This window comes from Dermacentor variabilis, unplaced genomic scaffold (assembly GCF_050947875.1).
Source record: "Dermacentor variabilis isolate Ectoservices unplaced genomic scaffold, ASM5094787v1 scaffold_16, whole genome shotgun sequence".
Lineage (NCBI taxonomy): Eukaryota > Metazoa > Arthropoda > Arachnida > Ixodida > Ixodidae > Dermacentor > Dermacentor variabilis.
In genome coordinates this window covers 7,248,364-7,263,369 of record NW_027460324.1, presented here as the reverse complement: position 1 = coordinate 7,263,369, position 15,006 = coordinate 7,248,364, and positions in this window count along the sequence as shown.

Below are 15,006 nucleotides of genomic sequence, written 5' to 3'. Positions count from 1 at the left end.
GCGAAATTCGTAGCCGCGGCCTCGAGGAGTCGACCCTCGATGCGCTTATTCGTGTAGTCCGAGGTGTCGACGCGCGAAATGCCTAGCCACAGGTTCGAGGAGTCAAACCTCGATGCGCTGATTCGCGCAGTCCGAGGTGTCGACGCGCGAAATTCGTAGCCGTGGGCTCGAGGAGTCAAACCTCGATGCGCTTACGCGCAGTCCTAGGCGTCGACACGCGAAATTCTTAGCCGCGCGGCTCGAGGAGTCGACCCTCGATGCGCTTATTCGCGCAGTCCGAGGTGTCGACAAGCGAATTTCATAGCCGCGGGCTCGAGGAGTCGACCCTCGATGCACTTATTCGCGCAGTCCAAGGTGCCGACGCGCGAAATGCATTGTCACGGGCTCGAGGAGTTGACACTCGACGCGCTTGTTCGCGCAGTCCGAGGTGCCGAAGCACGCCATTCGTAGCCGCGGGCTCGAGGAGTCGACCCTCGATTCGCTTATTCGCGCAGTCCGAGGAGCCGACGCGCGAAATGCCTAGCCGCGGGCTCGAGGAGTCGACCCTCGATGCGCTTATTCGCGCAGTCCGAGGTGCCGCTCGCGAAATGCCCAGCGGCGGGCTCGAGGAGTCAACCCTGGATGCGCTTACTCGCGCAGTCCGAGGTGTCGATGCGCAAAATTCCTAGGCGCGGGCTCCAGGAGTCAACCCTCGATGCGCTGATTCGCGCAGTCCGAGGTGTCGATACGCGAAATTCCTAGCCGCGGGCTCGAGGAGTCCACCCACAATGCGCTTAGTCGCGCAGGTCGAGTTGCCGACGCTCGAAATGCGTAGCCGCGGGCTCGAGGAGTCGACCCTAGATGCGCTTATTCGCACAGTCCAAGGTGCCGACGCGCGAAATGCCTAGCCGCGGGCTTGAGGACTCAACAATGGATGCGCTTATTCGCACAGTCGGAGGTGTCGACGCGAGAAATTCCTAGCCCCGGCCTCGAGAACTCGACCCTCGATGCGCTTATTCGCGCAGTCCGAGGTGTCGACAAGCGAAATTACTAGCCGCGAGCTCGAGGAGTCGAGCCTCGATGCGCTTATTCGCGCAGTCTGAGGTGCCCAAGCACGCAATTCGTAGCCGCGGGCTCGAAGAGTCGACCCTCGATGCGCTTATTCGCGCAGTCCGAGGAGCCGACGCGCGAAATGCCTAGCCGCGGGCTCGAGGAGTCGACCCTCGATGCGCTTATTCGCGCAGTCCGAGGTGCCGCTCGCGAAATGCCTAGCCGCGGGCTCGAGGAGTCAACCCTGGATGCGCCTACTCGCACAGTCCGAGGTGTCGATGCGCAAAATTCCTAGCCGCGAGCTCCAGGAGTCAACCCTCGATGCGCTGATTCGCGCAGTCCGAGGTGTCGACGCGCGAAATGCCTAGCCACGGGTTCGAGGAGTCAACCCTCGATGCGCTTATTCGCGCAGTCCGAGGTGTCGATACGCGAAATTCCTAGCCGCGGGCTCGAGGAGTCCACCCACAGTGCTCTTATTCGCGCAGTCCGAGTTGCCGACGCGCGAAATGCCTAGCCGCAGGCTTGAGGAATCGACCCTCGATGCGCTTATTCGCGCAGTCCGAGGTGTAGACAAGCGAAATTACTAGTCGCGGGCTCGAGGAGTCGACCCTCGATGCACTTATTCGCGCAGTCCGAGGTGCCGACGCGCGAAATTCCTAGCCGCGGCCTCGAGGAGTCGACCCTCGATGCGCTTATTCGCGCAGTCCGAGGTGTCGACGCGCGAAATGCCTAGCCACAGGTTCGAGGAGTCAAACCTCGATGCGCTTACGCGCAGTCCTCGGTGTCGACACGCGAAATTCCTAGCCGCGCGGCTCGAGGAGTCGACCCACGATGCGCTTATTCGCGCAGTCCGAGGTGTCGACAAGCGAATTTCATAGCCGCGGGCTCGAGGAGTCGACCCTCGATGCACTTATTCGCGCAGTCCGAGGTGCCGACGCGCGAAATGCGTTGTTGTGGGCTCGAGGAGTCGACACTCGATGCGCTTGTTCGCGCAGTCCGAGGAGCCGACGAGCGAAATGACTAGCCGGGGGCTCGAGGAGTCAACCCGCGCTGCGCTTATTCGCGCAGTCCGATGTGTCGACACTCGAAATTCCTAGCCGCGGGCTCAAAGAATCGACCCTCGACGCGCTTCTTCGCGCTGTCCGAGGTGTCGACACTCAAAATTCCTAGCCGCGGGATCAAAGAATCGACCGTCGATGCGCTTCTTCGCGCTGTCCGAGGTGCCGACGCGCGAAATGCCTAGCTGCGGGCTCGAGGAGTCAACCCTCGATGCGCTTATTCGCGCAGTCCGAGGTGTCGATGCGCGAAATGCATTGTCATGGGCTCGAGGAGTTGACACTCGGCGCGCTTGTTCGCGCAGTCCGAGGTGCCGAAGCACGCAATTCGTAGCCGCGGGCTCGACGAGTCGACCCTCGATGCGCTTATTCGCGCAGTCCGAGGAGCCGACGCGCGAAATGCCTAGCCGCGGGCTCGAGGAGTCGACCCTCGATGCGCTTATTCGCGCAGTCCGAGGTGCCGCTCGCGAAATGCCTAGCCGCGGGCTCGAGGAGTCAACCCAGGATGCGCTTACTCGCGCAGTCCGAGGTGTCGATGCGCAAAATTCCTAGCCGCGGGCTCCAGGAGTAAACCCTCGATGCGCTGATTCGCGCAGTCCGAGGTGTCGACGCGCGAAATGCCTAGCCACGGGTTCGAGGATTCAACCCTCGATGCGCTTATTCGCGCAGTCCGAGGTGTCGATACGCGAAATTCCTAGCCGCGGGCTCGAGGAGTCCACCCACAATGCGCTTATTCGCGCAGGTCGAGGTGCCGACGCGCGAAATGCGTAGCCGCGGGCTCGAGGAGTCGACCCTAGATGCGCTTATTCGCACAGTCCTACGTGCCGACACGCGAAATGCCTAGCCGCGGGCTTGAGGAGTCAACAATGGATGCGCTTATTCGCGCAGTCGGAGGTGTCGACGCGAGAAATTCCTAGCCGCGGCCTCGAGAACTTGACCCTCGATGCGCTTATTCGCGCAGTCCGAGGTGTCGACGCGCGAAATGCCTAGCCGCGGGCTCGAGGAATCGACCCTCGATGCGCTTATTCGCGCAGTCAGAGGTGTCGACAAGCGAAATTACTAGCCGCGGGCTCGAGGAGTCGAGCCTCGATGCGCTTATTCGCGCAGTCTGAGGTGCCGAAGCACGCAATTCGTAGCCGCGGGCTCGAGGAGTCGACCCTCGATGCGCTTATTCGCGCAGTCCGAGGAGCCGACGCGCGAAATGCCTAGCCGCGGGCTCGAGGAGTCGACCCTCGATGCGCTTATTCGCGCAGTCCGAGGTGCCGCTCGGGAAATGCCTAGCCGCGGGCTCGAGGAGTCAACCCTGGATGCGCTTACTCGACCAGTCCGAGGTGTCGATGCGCTAAATTCCTAGCCGCGGGCTCCAGGAGTCAACCCTCGATGCGCTGATTCGCGCAGTCCGAGGTGTCGACGCGCGAAATGCCTAGCCACGGGTTCGAGGAGTCAACCCTCGATGCGCTTATTCGCGCTGTCCGAGGTGTCGATACGCGAAATTCCTAGCCGCGGGCTCGAGGAGTCCACCCACAATGCGCTTATTCGCGCAGTCCGAGGTGCCGACGCGCGAAATGCCTAGCCGCGGGCTTGAGGAATCGACCCTCGATGCGCTTATTCGCGCAGTCCGAGGTGTCGACAAGCGAAATTACTAGCCGCGGGCTCGAGGAGTCGAGCCTCGATGCGCTTATTCGCGCAGTCCGAGGTGCCGACGCGCGAAATGCCTATCCGCGGCTCGAGGAGTCGACCGTCGATGCGCTTATTCGCGCAGTCCGAGGTGTCGACACGCGAAATTCCCATCCGCGGGCTCGAGGAGTCGACCCTCGATGAGCTTATTCGCGCAATCCGAGGTGCCGACGCGCGAAATTCCTAGCCGCGGCCTCGAGGAGTCGACCCTCGATGCTCTTCTTCGCGCAGTCCGAGGTGTCGACGCGCGAAATGCCCAGCCACGGGTTCGAGGAGTCAACCCTCGATGCACTGATTCGCGCAGTCCGAGGTGTCGACGCGCGAAATTCGTAGCCGTGGGCACGAGGAGTCAAAGCTCGATGTGCTTACGCGCAGTCCTAGGAGTCGACACGCGAAATTCCTAGCCGCGGGCTCGAGGAGTCGACCCTCGATGCGCTTATTCGCGCAGTCCGAGGTGTCGACAAGCGAATTTCAGTGCCGCGGGCTCGAGGAGTCGACCCTCGATGCGCTTTATTCGCGCAGTGCGAGGTGTCGACGCGCGAATTGCGTAGCCGCGGGTTCAAGGAGTCGACCCTCGATACGCTTATTCGCGCAGTCCGAGGTGCCGACGCGCGATATCCCTAGCCGCGGGCTCGAGGAGTCAACCTTCGATGCGCTTATTCGCTCAGTCCGAGGTGTCGACGCGCGAAATTCGTAGCCGCGGCCTCGAGGAGTCGACCCTCGATGCGCTTATTCGTGTAGTCCGAGGTGTCGACGCGCGAAATGCCTAGCCACAGGTTCGAGGAGTCAAACCTCGATGCGCTGATTCGCGCAGTCCGAGGTGTCGACGCGCGAAATTCGTAGCCGTGGGCTCGAGGAGTCAAACCTCGATGCGCTTACGCGCAGTCCTAGGTGTCGACACGCGAAATTCTTAGCCGCGCGGCTCGAGGAGTCGACCCTCGATGCGCTTATTCGCGCAGTCCGAGGTGTCGACAAGCGAATTTCATAGCCGCGGGCTCGAGGAGTCGACCCTCGATGCACTTATTCGCGCAGTCCAAGGTGCCGATGCGCGAAATGCATTGTCACGGGCTCGAGGAGTTGACACTCGACGCGCTTGTTCGCGCAGTCCGAGGTGCCGAAGCACGCCATTCGTAGCCGCGGGCTCGAGGAGTCGACCCTCGATGCGCTTATTCGCGCAGTCCGAGGAGCCGACGCGCGAAATGCCTAGCCGCGGGCTCGAGGAGTCGACCCTCGATGCGCTTATTCGCGCAGTCCGAGGTGCCGCTCGCGAAATGCCCAGCCGCGGGCTCGAGGAGTCAACCCTGGATGCGCTTACTCGCGCAGTCCGAGGTGTCGATGCGCAAAATTCCTAGCCGCGGGCTCCAGGAGTCAACCCTCGATGCGCTGATTCGCGCAGTCCGAGGTGTCGATACGCGAAATTCCTAGCCGCGGGCTCGAGGAGTCCACCCACAATGCGCTTAGTCGCGCAGGTCGAGTTGCCGACGCGCGAAATGCGTAGCCGCGGGCTCGAGGAGTCGACCCTAGATGCGCTTATTCGCACAGTCCGAGGTGCCGACGCGCGAAATGCCTAGCCGCGGGCTTGAGGAGTCAACAATGGATGCGCTTATTCGCGCAGTCGGAGGTGTCGACGCGAGAAATTCCTAGCCCCGGCCTCGAGAACTCGACCCTCGATGCGCTTATTCGCGCAGTTCGAGGTGTCGACAAGCGAAATTACTAGCCGCGAGCTCGAGGAGTCGAGCCTCGATGCGCTTATTCGCGCAGTCTGAGGTGCCCAAGCACGCAATTCGTAGCCGCGGGCTCGAAGAGTCGACCCTCGATGCGCTTATTCGCGCAGTCCGAGGAGCCGACGCGCGAAATGCCTAGCCGCGGGCTCGAGGAGTCGACCCTCGATGCGCTTATTCGCGCAGTCCGAGGTGCCGCTCGCGAAATGCCTAGCCGCGGGCTCGAGGAGTCAACCCTGGATGCGCCTACTCGCACAGTCCGAGGTGTCGATGCGCAAAATTCCTAGCCGCGAGCTCCAGGAGTCAACCCTCGATGCGCTGATTCGCGCAGTCCGAGGTGTCGACGCGCGAAATGCCTAGCCACGGGTTCGAGGAGTCAACCCTCGATGCGCTTATTCGCGCAGTCCGAGGTGTCGATACGCGAAATTCCTAGCCGCGGGCTCGAGGAGTCCACCCACAGTGCTCTTATTCGCGCAGTCCGAGTTGCCGACGCGCGAAATGCCTAGCCTCGGGCTTGAGGAATCGACCCTCGATGCGCTTATTCGCGCAGTCCGAGGTGTAGACAAGCGAAATTACTAGTCGCGGGCTCGAGGAGTCGACCCTCGATGCGCTTATTCGCGCAGTCCGAGGTGCCGACGCGCGAAATTCCTAGCCGCGGCCTCGAGGAGTCGACCCTCGATGCGCTTATTCGCGCAGTCCGAGGTGTCGACGCGCGAAATGCCTAGCCACAGGTTCGAGGAGTCAAACCTCGATGCGCTGATTCGCGCAGTCCGAGGTGTCGACGCGCGAAATTCGTAGCCGTGGGCTCGAGGAGTCAAACCTCGATGCGCTTACGCGCAGTCCTAGGTGTCGACACGCGAAATTCCTAGCCGCGCGGCTCGAGGAGTCGACCCTCGATGCGCTTATTCGCGCAGTCCGAGGTGTCGACAAGCGAATTTCATAGCCGCGGGCTCGAGGAGTCGACCCTCGATGCACTTATTCGCGCAGTCCGAGGTGCCGACGCGCGAAATGCGTTGTTGTGGGCTCGAGGAGTCGACACTCGATGCGCTTGTTCGCGCAGTCCGAGGAGCCGACGAGCGAAATGACTAGCCGGGGGCTCGAGGAGTCAACCCTCGCTGCGCTTATTCGCGCAGTCCGATGTGTCGACACTCGAAATTCCTAGCCGCGGGCTCAAAGAATCGACCCTCGACGCGCTTCTTCGCGCTGTCCGAGGTGTCGACACTCAAAATTCCTAGCCGCGGGATCAAAGAATCGACCGTCGATGCGCTTCTTCGCGCTGTCCGAGGTGCCGACGCGCGAAATTCCTAGCTGCGGGCTCGAGGAGTCAACCCTCGATGCGCTTATTCGCGCATTCCGAGGTGTCGATGCGCGAAATGCATTGTCATGGGCTCGAGGAGTTGACACTCGGCGCGCTTGTTCGCGCAGTCCGAGGTGCCGAAGCACGCAATTCGTAGCCGTGGGCTCGACGAGTCGACCCTCGATGCGCTTATTCGCGCAGTCCGAGGAGCCGACGCGCGAAATGCCTAGCCGCGGGCTCGAGGAGTCGACCCTCGATGCGCTTATTCGCGCAGTCCGAGGTGCCGCTCGCGAAATGCCTAGCCGCGGGCTCGAGGAGTCAACCCTGGATGCGCTTACTCGCGCAGTCCGAGGTGTCGATGCGCAAAATTCCTAGCCGCGGGCTCCAGGAGTCAACCCTCGATTCGCTGATTCGCGCAGTCCGAGGTGTCGACGCGCGAAATGCCTAGCCACGGGTTCGAGGATTCAACCCTCGATGCGCTTATTCGCGCAGTCCGAGGTGTCGATACGCGAAATTTCTAGCCGCGGGCTCGAGGAGTCCACCCACAATGCCCCTATTCGCGCAGGTCGAGGTGCCGACGCGCGAAATGCGTAGCCGCGGGCTTGAGGAGTCGACCCTAGATGCGCTTATTCGCACAGTCCTACGTGCCGACACGCGAAATGCCTAGCCGCGGGCTTGAGGAGTCAACAATGGATGCGCTTATTCGCGCAGTCGGAGGTGTCGACGCGAGAAATTCGTAGCCGCGGCCTCGAGAACTCGACCCTCGATGCGCTTATTCGCGCAGTCCGAGGTGTCGACGCGCGAAATGCCTAGCCGCGGGCTCGAGGAATCGACCCTCGATGCGCTTATTCGCGCAGTCAGAGGTGTCGACAAGCGAAATTACTAGCCGCGGGCTCGAGGAGTCGAGCCTCGATGCGCTTATTCGCGCAGTCTGAGGTGCCGAAGCACGCAATTCGTAGCCGCGGGCTCGAGGAGTCGACCCTCGATGCGCTTATTCGCGCAGTCCGAGGAGCCGACGCGCGAAAGGCCTAGCCGCGGGCTCGAGGAGTCGACCCTCGATGCGCTTATTCGCGCAGTCCGAGGTGCCGCTCGGGAAATGCCTAGCCGCGGGCTCGAGGAGTCAACCCTGGATGCGCTTACTCGCACAGTCCGAGGTGTCGATGCGCTAAATTCCTAGCCGCGGGCTCCAGGAGTCAACCCTCGATGCGCTGATTCGCGCAGTCCGAGGTGTCGACGCGCGAAATGCCTAGCCACGGGTTCGAGGAGTCAACCCTCGATGCGCTTATTCGCGCAGTCCGAGGTGTCGATACGCGAAATTCCTAGCCGCGGGCTCGAGAAGTCCACCCACAATGCGCTTATTCGCGCAGTCCGAGGTGTCGACAAGCGAATTTCATAGCCGCGGGATCGAGGAGTCGACCCTCGATGCGCTTATTCGCGCAGTGCGAGGTGTCGACGCGCGAATTGCGTAGCCGCGGGTTCAAGGAGTAGACCCTCGATACGCTTATTCGCGCAGTCCGAGGTGCCGACGCGCGATATCCCTAGCCGCGGGCTCGAGGAGTCAACCTTCGATGCGCTTATTCGCTCAGTCCGAGGTGTCGACGCGCGAAATTCGTAGCCGCGGCCTCGAGGAGTCGACCCTCGATGCGCTTATTCGCGCAGCCCGAGGTGTCGACACGCGAAATTCCCATCCGCGGGCTCGAGGAGTCGACCCTCGATGAGCTTATTCGCGCAATCCGAGGCGCCGACGCGCGAAATTCCTAGCCGCGGCCTCGAGGAGTCGACCCTCGATGCGCTTATTCGCGTAGTCCGAGGTGTCGACGCGCGAAATGCCTAGCCACAGGTTCGAGGAGTCAAACCTCGATGCGCTGATTCGCGCAGTCCGAGGTGTCGACGCGCGAAATTCGTAGCCGTGGGCTCGAGGAGTCAAACCTCGATGCGCTTACGCGCAGTCCTAGGTGTCGACACACGAAACTCTTAGCCGCGCGGCTCGAGGAGTCGACCCTCGATGCGCTTATTCGGGCAGTCCGAGGTGCCGACGCGCGAAATGCCTTGTCATGGGCTCGAGGAGTTGACACTCGACGCGCTTGTTCGCGCAGTCGGAGGTGCCGAAGCACGAAATTCGTAGCCGCGGGCTCGAGGAGTCGACCCTCGATGCGCTTATTCGCGCAGTCCGAGGTGCCGCTCGCGAAATGCCCAGCCGCGGGCTCGAGGAGTCAACCCTGGATGCGCTTACTCGCGCAGTCCGAGGTGTCGATGCGCAAAATTCCTAGCCGCGGGCTCCAGGAGTCAACCCTCGATGCGCTGATTCGCGCAGTCCGAGGTGTCGACGCGCGAAATGCCTAGCCACGGGTTCGAGGAGTCAACCCTCGATGCGCTTATTCGCGCAGTCCGAGGTGTCGATACGCGAAATTCCTAGCCGCGGGCTCGAGGAGTCCACCCACAATGCGCTTAGTCGCGCAGGTCGAGTTGCCGACGCGCGAAATGCGCAGCCGCGGGCTCGAGGAGTCGACCCTAGATGCGCTTATTCGCACAGTCCTAGGTGCCGACGCGCGAAATGCCTAGCCGCGGGCTTGAGGAGTCAACCCTCGATGCGCTTATTCAAGCAGTCCGAGGTGTCCATACGCGAAATTCCTAGCCGCGGGCTCGAGGAGTCCACCCACAATGCGCTTATTCGCGCAGTCCGAGGTGCCGACGCGCGAAATGCCTAGCCGCGGGCTTGAGGAATCGACCCTCGATGCGCTTATTCGCGCAGTCCGAGGTGTCGACAAGCGAAATTACTAGCCGCGGGCTCGAGGAGTCGACCCTCGATGCGCTTTTTCGCGCAGTGCGAGGTGTCGACGCGCGAATTGCGTAGCCGCGGGTTCAAGGAGTCGACCCTCGATACGCTTATTCGCGCAGTCCGAGGTGCCGACGCGCGATATCCCTAGCCGCGGGCTCAAGGAGTCAACCTTCGATGCGCTTATTCGCTCAGTCCGAGGTGTCGACGCGCGAAATTCGTAGCCGCGGCCTCGAGGAGTCGACCCTCGATGCGCTTATTCGCGCAACCCGAGGTGTCGACACGCGAAATTCCCATCCGCGGGCTCGAGGAGTCGACCCTCGATGAGCTTATTCGCGCAATCCGAGGCGCCGACGCGCGAAATTCCTAGCCGCGGCCTCGAGGAGTCGACCCTCGATGCGCTTATTCGCGTAGTCCGAGGTGTCGACGCGCGAAATGCCTAGCCACAGGTTCGAGGAGTCAAACCTCGATGCGCTGATTCGCGCAGTCCGAGGTGTCGACGCGCGAAATTCGTAGCCGTGGGCTCGAGGAGTCAAACCTCGATGCCCTTACGCGCAGTCCTAGGTGTCGACACGCGAAATTCTTAGCCGCGCGGCTCGAGGAGTCGACCCTCGATGCGCTTATTCGCGCAGTCCGAGGTGTCGACAAGCGAATTTCATAGCCGCGGGCTCGAGGAGACGACCCTCGATGCACTTATTCGCGCAGTCCGAGGTGCCGACGCGCGAAATGCCTTGTCACGGGCTCGAGGAGTTGACACTCGACGCGCTTGTTCGCGCAGTCGGAGGTGCCGAATCACGAAATTCGTAGCCGCGGGCTCGAGGAGTCGACCCTCGATGCGCTTATTCGCGCAGTCCGAGGTGCCGCTCGCGAAATGCCCAGCCGCGGGCTCGAGGAGTCAACCCTGGATGCGCTTACTCGCGCAGTCCGAGGTGTCGATGCGCAAAATTCCTAGCCGCGGGCTCCAGGAGTCAACCCTCGATGCGCTGATTCGCGCAGTCCGAGGTGTCGACGCGCGAAATGCCTAGCCACGGGTTCGAGGAGTCAACCCTCGATGCGCTTATTCGCGCAGTCCGAGGTGTCGATACGCGAAATTCCTAACCGCGGGCTCGAGGAGTCCACCCACAATGCGCTTAGTCGCGCAGGTCGAGTTGCCGACGCGCGAAATGCGTAGCCGCGGGCTCGAGGAGTCGACCCTAGATGCGCTTATTCGCACAGTCCTAGGTGCCGACGCGCGAAATGCCTACCCGCGGGCTTGAGGAGTCAACAATGGATGCGCTTATTCGCGCAGTCGGAGGTGTCGACGCGAGAAATTCCTAGCCCCGGCCTCGAGAACTCGACCCTCGATGCGCTTATTCGCGCAGTCCGAGGTGTCGACAAGCGAAATTACTAGCCGCGAGCTCGAGGAGTCGAGCCTCGATGCGCTTATTCGCGCAGTCTGAGGTGCCCAAGCACGCAATTCGTAGCCGCGGGCTCGAAGAGTCGACCCTCGATGCGCTTATTCGCGCAGTCCGAGGAGCCGACGCGCGAAATGCCTAGCCGCGGGCTCGAGGAGTCGACCCTCGATGCGCTTATTCGCGCAGTCCGAGGTGCCGCTCGCGAAATGCCTAGCCGCGGGCTCGAGGAGTCAACCCTGGATGCGCCTACTCGCACAGTCCGAGGTGTCGATGCGCAAAATTCCCAGCCGCGAGCTCCAGGAGTCAACCCTCGATGCGCTGATTCGCGCAGTCCGAGGTGTCGACGCGCGAAATGCCTAGCCACGGGTTCGAGGAGTCAACCCTCGATGCGCTTATTCGCGCAGTCCGAGGTGTCGATACGCGAAATTCCTAGCCGCGGGCTCGAGGAGTCCACCCACAGTGCGCTTATTCGCGCAGTCCGAGTTGCCGACGCGCGAAATGCCTAGCCGCGGGCTTGAGGAATCGACCCTCGATGCGCTTATTCGCGCAGTCCGAGGTGTCGACAAGCGAAATTACTAGTCGCGGGCTCGAGGAGTCGACCCTCGATGCGCTTATTCGCGCAGTCCGAGGTGCCGACGCGCGAAATTCCTAGCCGCGGCCTCGAGGAATCGACCCTCGATGCGCTTATTCGCGCAGTCCGAGGTGTCGACGCGCGAAATGCCTAGCCACAGGTTCGAGGAGTCAAACCTCGATGCGCTGATTCGCGCAGTCCGAGGTGTCGACGCGCGAAATTCGTAGCCGTGGGCTCGAGGAGTCAAACCTCGATGCGCTTACGCGCAGTCCTAGGTGTCGACACGCGAAATTCCTAGCCGCGCGGCTCGAGGAGTCGACCCTCGATGCGCTTATTCGCGCAGTCCGAGGTGTCGACAAGCGAATTTCATAGCCGCGGGCTCGAGGAGTCGACCCTCGATGCACTTATTCGCGCAGTCCGAGGTGCCGACGCGCGAAATGCGTTGTTGTGGGCTCGAGGAGTCGACACTCGATGCGCTTGTTCGCGCAGTCCGAGGAGCCGACGAGCGAAATGACTAGCCGGGGGCTCGAGGAGTCAACCCTCGCTGCGCTTATTCGCGCAGTCCGATGTGTCGACACTCGAAATTCCTAGCCGCGGGCTCAAAGAATCGACCCTCGACGCGCTTCTTCGCGCAGTCCGAGGTGCCGCTCGCGAAATGCCTAGCCGCGGGCTCGAGGAGTCAACCCTGGATGCGCTTACTCGCGCAGTCCGAGGTGTCGATGCGCAAAATTCCTAGCCGCGGGCTCGAGGAGTCAACCCTCGATGCGCTGATTCGCGCAGTCCGAGGTGTCGACGCGCGAAATGGCTAGCCACGGGTTCGAGGATTCAACCCTCGATGCGCTTATTCGCGCAGTCCGAGGTGTCGATACGCGAAATTCCTAGCCGCGGGCTCGAGGAGTCCACCCACAATGCGCTTATTCGCGCAGGTCGAGGTGCCGACGCGCGAAATGCGTAGCCGTGGGCTCGAGGAGTCGACCCTAGATGCGCTTATTCGCACAGTCCTACGTGCCGACACGCGAAATGCTTAGCCGCAGGCTTGAGGAGTCAACAATGGATGCGCTTATTCGCGCAGTCGGAGGTGTCGACGCGAGAAATTCCTAGCCGCGGCCTCGAGAACTCGACCCTCGATGCGCTTATTCGCGCAGTCCGAGGTGTCGACGCGCGAAATGCCTAGCCGCGGGCTCGAGGAATCGACCCTCGATGCGCTTATTCGCGCAGTCAGAGGTGTCGACAAGCGAAATTACTAGCCGCGGGCTCGAGGAGTCGAGCCTCGATGCGCTTATTCGCGCAGTCTGAGGTGCCGAAGCACGCAATTCGTAGCCGCGGGCTCGAGGAGTCGACCCTCGATGCGCTTATTCGCGCAGTCCGAGGAGCCGACACGCGAAATGCCTAGCCGCGGGCTCGAGGAGTCGACCCTCGATGCGCTTATTCGCCCAGACCGAGGTGCCGCTCGGGAAATGCCTAGCCGCGGGCTCGAGGAGTCAACCCTGGATGCGCTTACTCGCACAGTCCGAGCTGTCTATGCGCAAAATTCCTAGCCGCGGGCTCCAGGAGTCAACCCTCGATGCGCTGATTCGCGCAGTCCGAGGTGTCGACGCGCGAAATGCCTAGCCACGGGTTCGAGGAGTCAACCCTCGATGCGCTTATTCGCGCAGTCCGAGGTGTCGATACGCGAAATTCCTAGCCGCGGGCTCGAGGAGTCCACCCACAATGCGCTTATTCGCGCAGTCCGAGGTGCCGACGCGCGAAATGCCTAGCCGCTGGCTTGAGGAATCGACCCTCGATGCGCTTATCGCGCAGTCCGAGGTGTCGACAAGCGAAATTACTAGCCGCGGGCTCGAGGAGTCGAGCCTCGATGCGCTTCTTCGCGCAGTCCGAGGTGCCGACGCGCGAAATGCCTAGCCGCGGCTCGAGGAGTCGACCCTCGATGCGCTTATTCGCGCCGTCCGAGGTGTCGACACGCGAAATTCCCATCCGCGGGCTCGAGGAGTCGACCCTCGATGAGCTTATTCGCGCAATCCGAGGTGCCGACGCGCGAAATTCCTAGCCGCGGCCTCGAGGAGTCGACCCTCGATGCGCTTCTTCGCGCAGTCCGAGGTGTCGACGCGCGAAATGCCTAGCCACGGGTTCGAGGAGTCAACCCTCGATGCACTGATTCGCGCAGTCCGAGGTGTCGACGCGCGAAATTCGTAGCCGTGGGCACGAGGAGTCAAACCTCGATGCGCTTACGCGCAGTCCTAGGAGTCCACACGCGAAATTCCTAGCCGCGGGCTCGAGGAGTCGACCCTCGATGCGCTTATTCGCGCAGTCCGAGGTGTCGACAAGCGAATTTCATAGCCGCGGGCTCGAGGAGTCGACCCTCGATGCACTTATTCGCGCAGTCCGAGGTGCCGACGCGCGAAATGCCTTGTTGCGGGCTCGAGGAGTCGACACTCGATGCGCTTGTTCGCGCAGTTCGAGGTGCCGAAGCACGAAATTCCTAGCCACGGGCTCGAGGAGTCGACCCTCGATGCGCTTATTCGCGCAGTCCGAGGTGCCGACGCGCGAAATACCTAGCCGCGTGCTCGAGGAGTCAACCTTCGATGCGCTTATTCGCTCAGTCCGAGGTGTCGACGCGCGAAATTCGTAGCCGCGGGCTCGAGGAGTCGACCCTCGATGCGCTTATTCGCGCAGTCCGAGATGTCGACAAGCGAATTTCATAGCCGCGGGCTCGAGGACTCGACCCTCGATGCGCTTATTCGCGCAGTGCGAGGTGTCGACGCGTGATATCCCTAGCCGCGGGCTCGAGGAGTCAACCTTCGATGCGCTTATTCGCTCAGTCAGAGGTGTCGACGCGCGAAATTCGTAGCCGCGGCCTCGAGGAGTCGACCCTCGATGCGCTTATTCGCGCAGTCAGAGGTGTCGACAAGCGAAATTCCCATCCGTGGGCTCGAGGAGTCGACCCTCGATGAGCTTATTCGCGCAATCCGAGGTGCCGACGCGCGAAATTCCTAGCCGCGGCCTCGAGGAGTCGACCCTCGATGCGCTTATTCGCGCAGTCCGAGGTGTCGACGCGCGAAATGCCTAGCCACAGGTTGGAGGAGTCAGCCCTCGATGCGCTGATTCGCGCAGTCCGAGGTGCCGACGCGCGATATCCCTAGCCGCGGGCTCGAGGAGTCAACCTTCGATGCGCTTATTCGCTCAGTCCGAGGTGCTGACCCGCGAAATGCCTAGCCGCGGGCTCGAAGAGTCGACCCTCGATGCGCTTATTCGCGCAGTCCGAGGTGCCGACGCGCGAAATGCCTAGCCGCGGGCTCCAGGAGTCAACCCTCGATGCGCTTATTCGCGCAGTCCGAGGTGTCCACGCGCGAAATTCCTAGCCGCGGGCTCGAGGTGTCAAACCTCGATGCACTTATTCGCGCAGTCCGCGGTGCCGACGCGCGAAATGCCTTGTCACGGGCTCGAGGAGTCGACACTCGACGCGCTTGTTCGCGCAGTCCGAGGTGT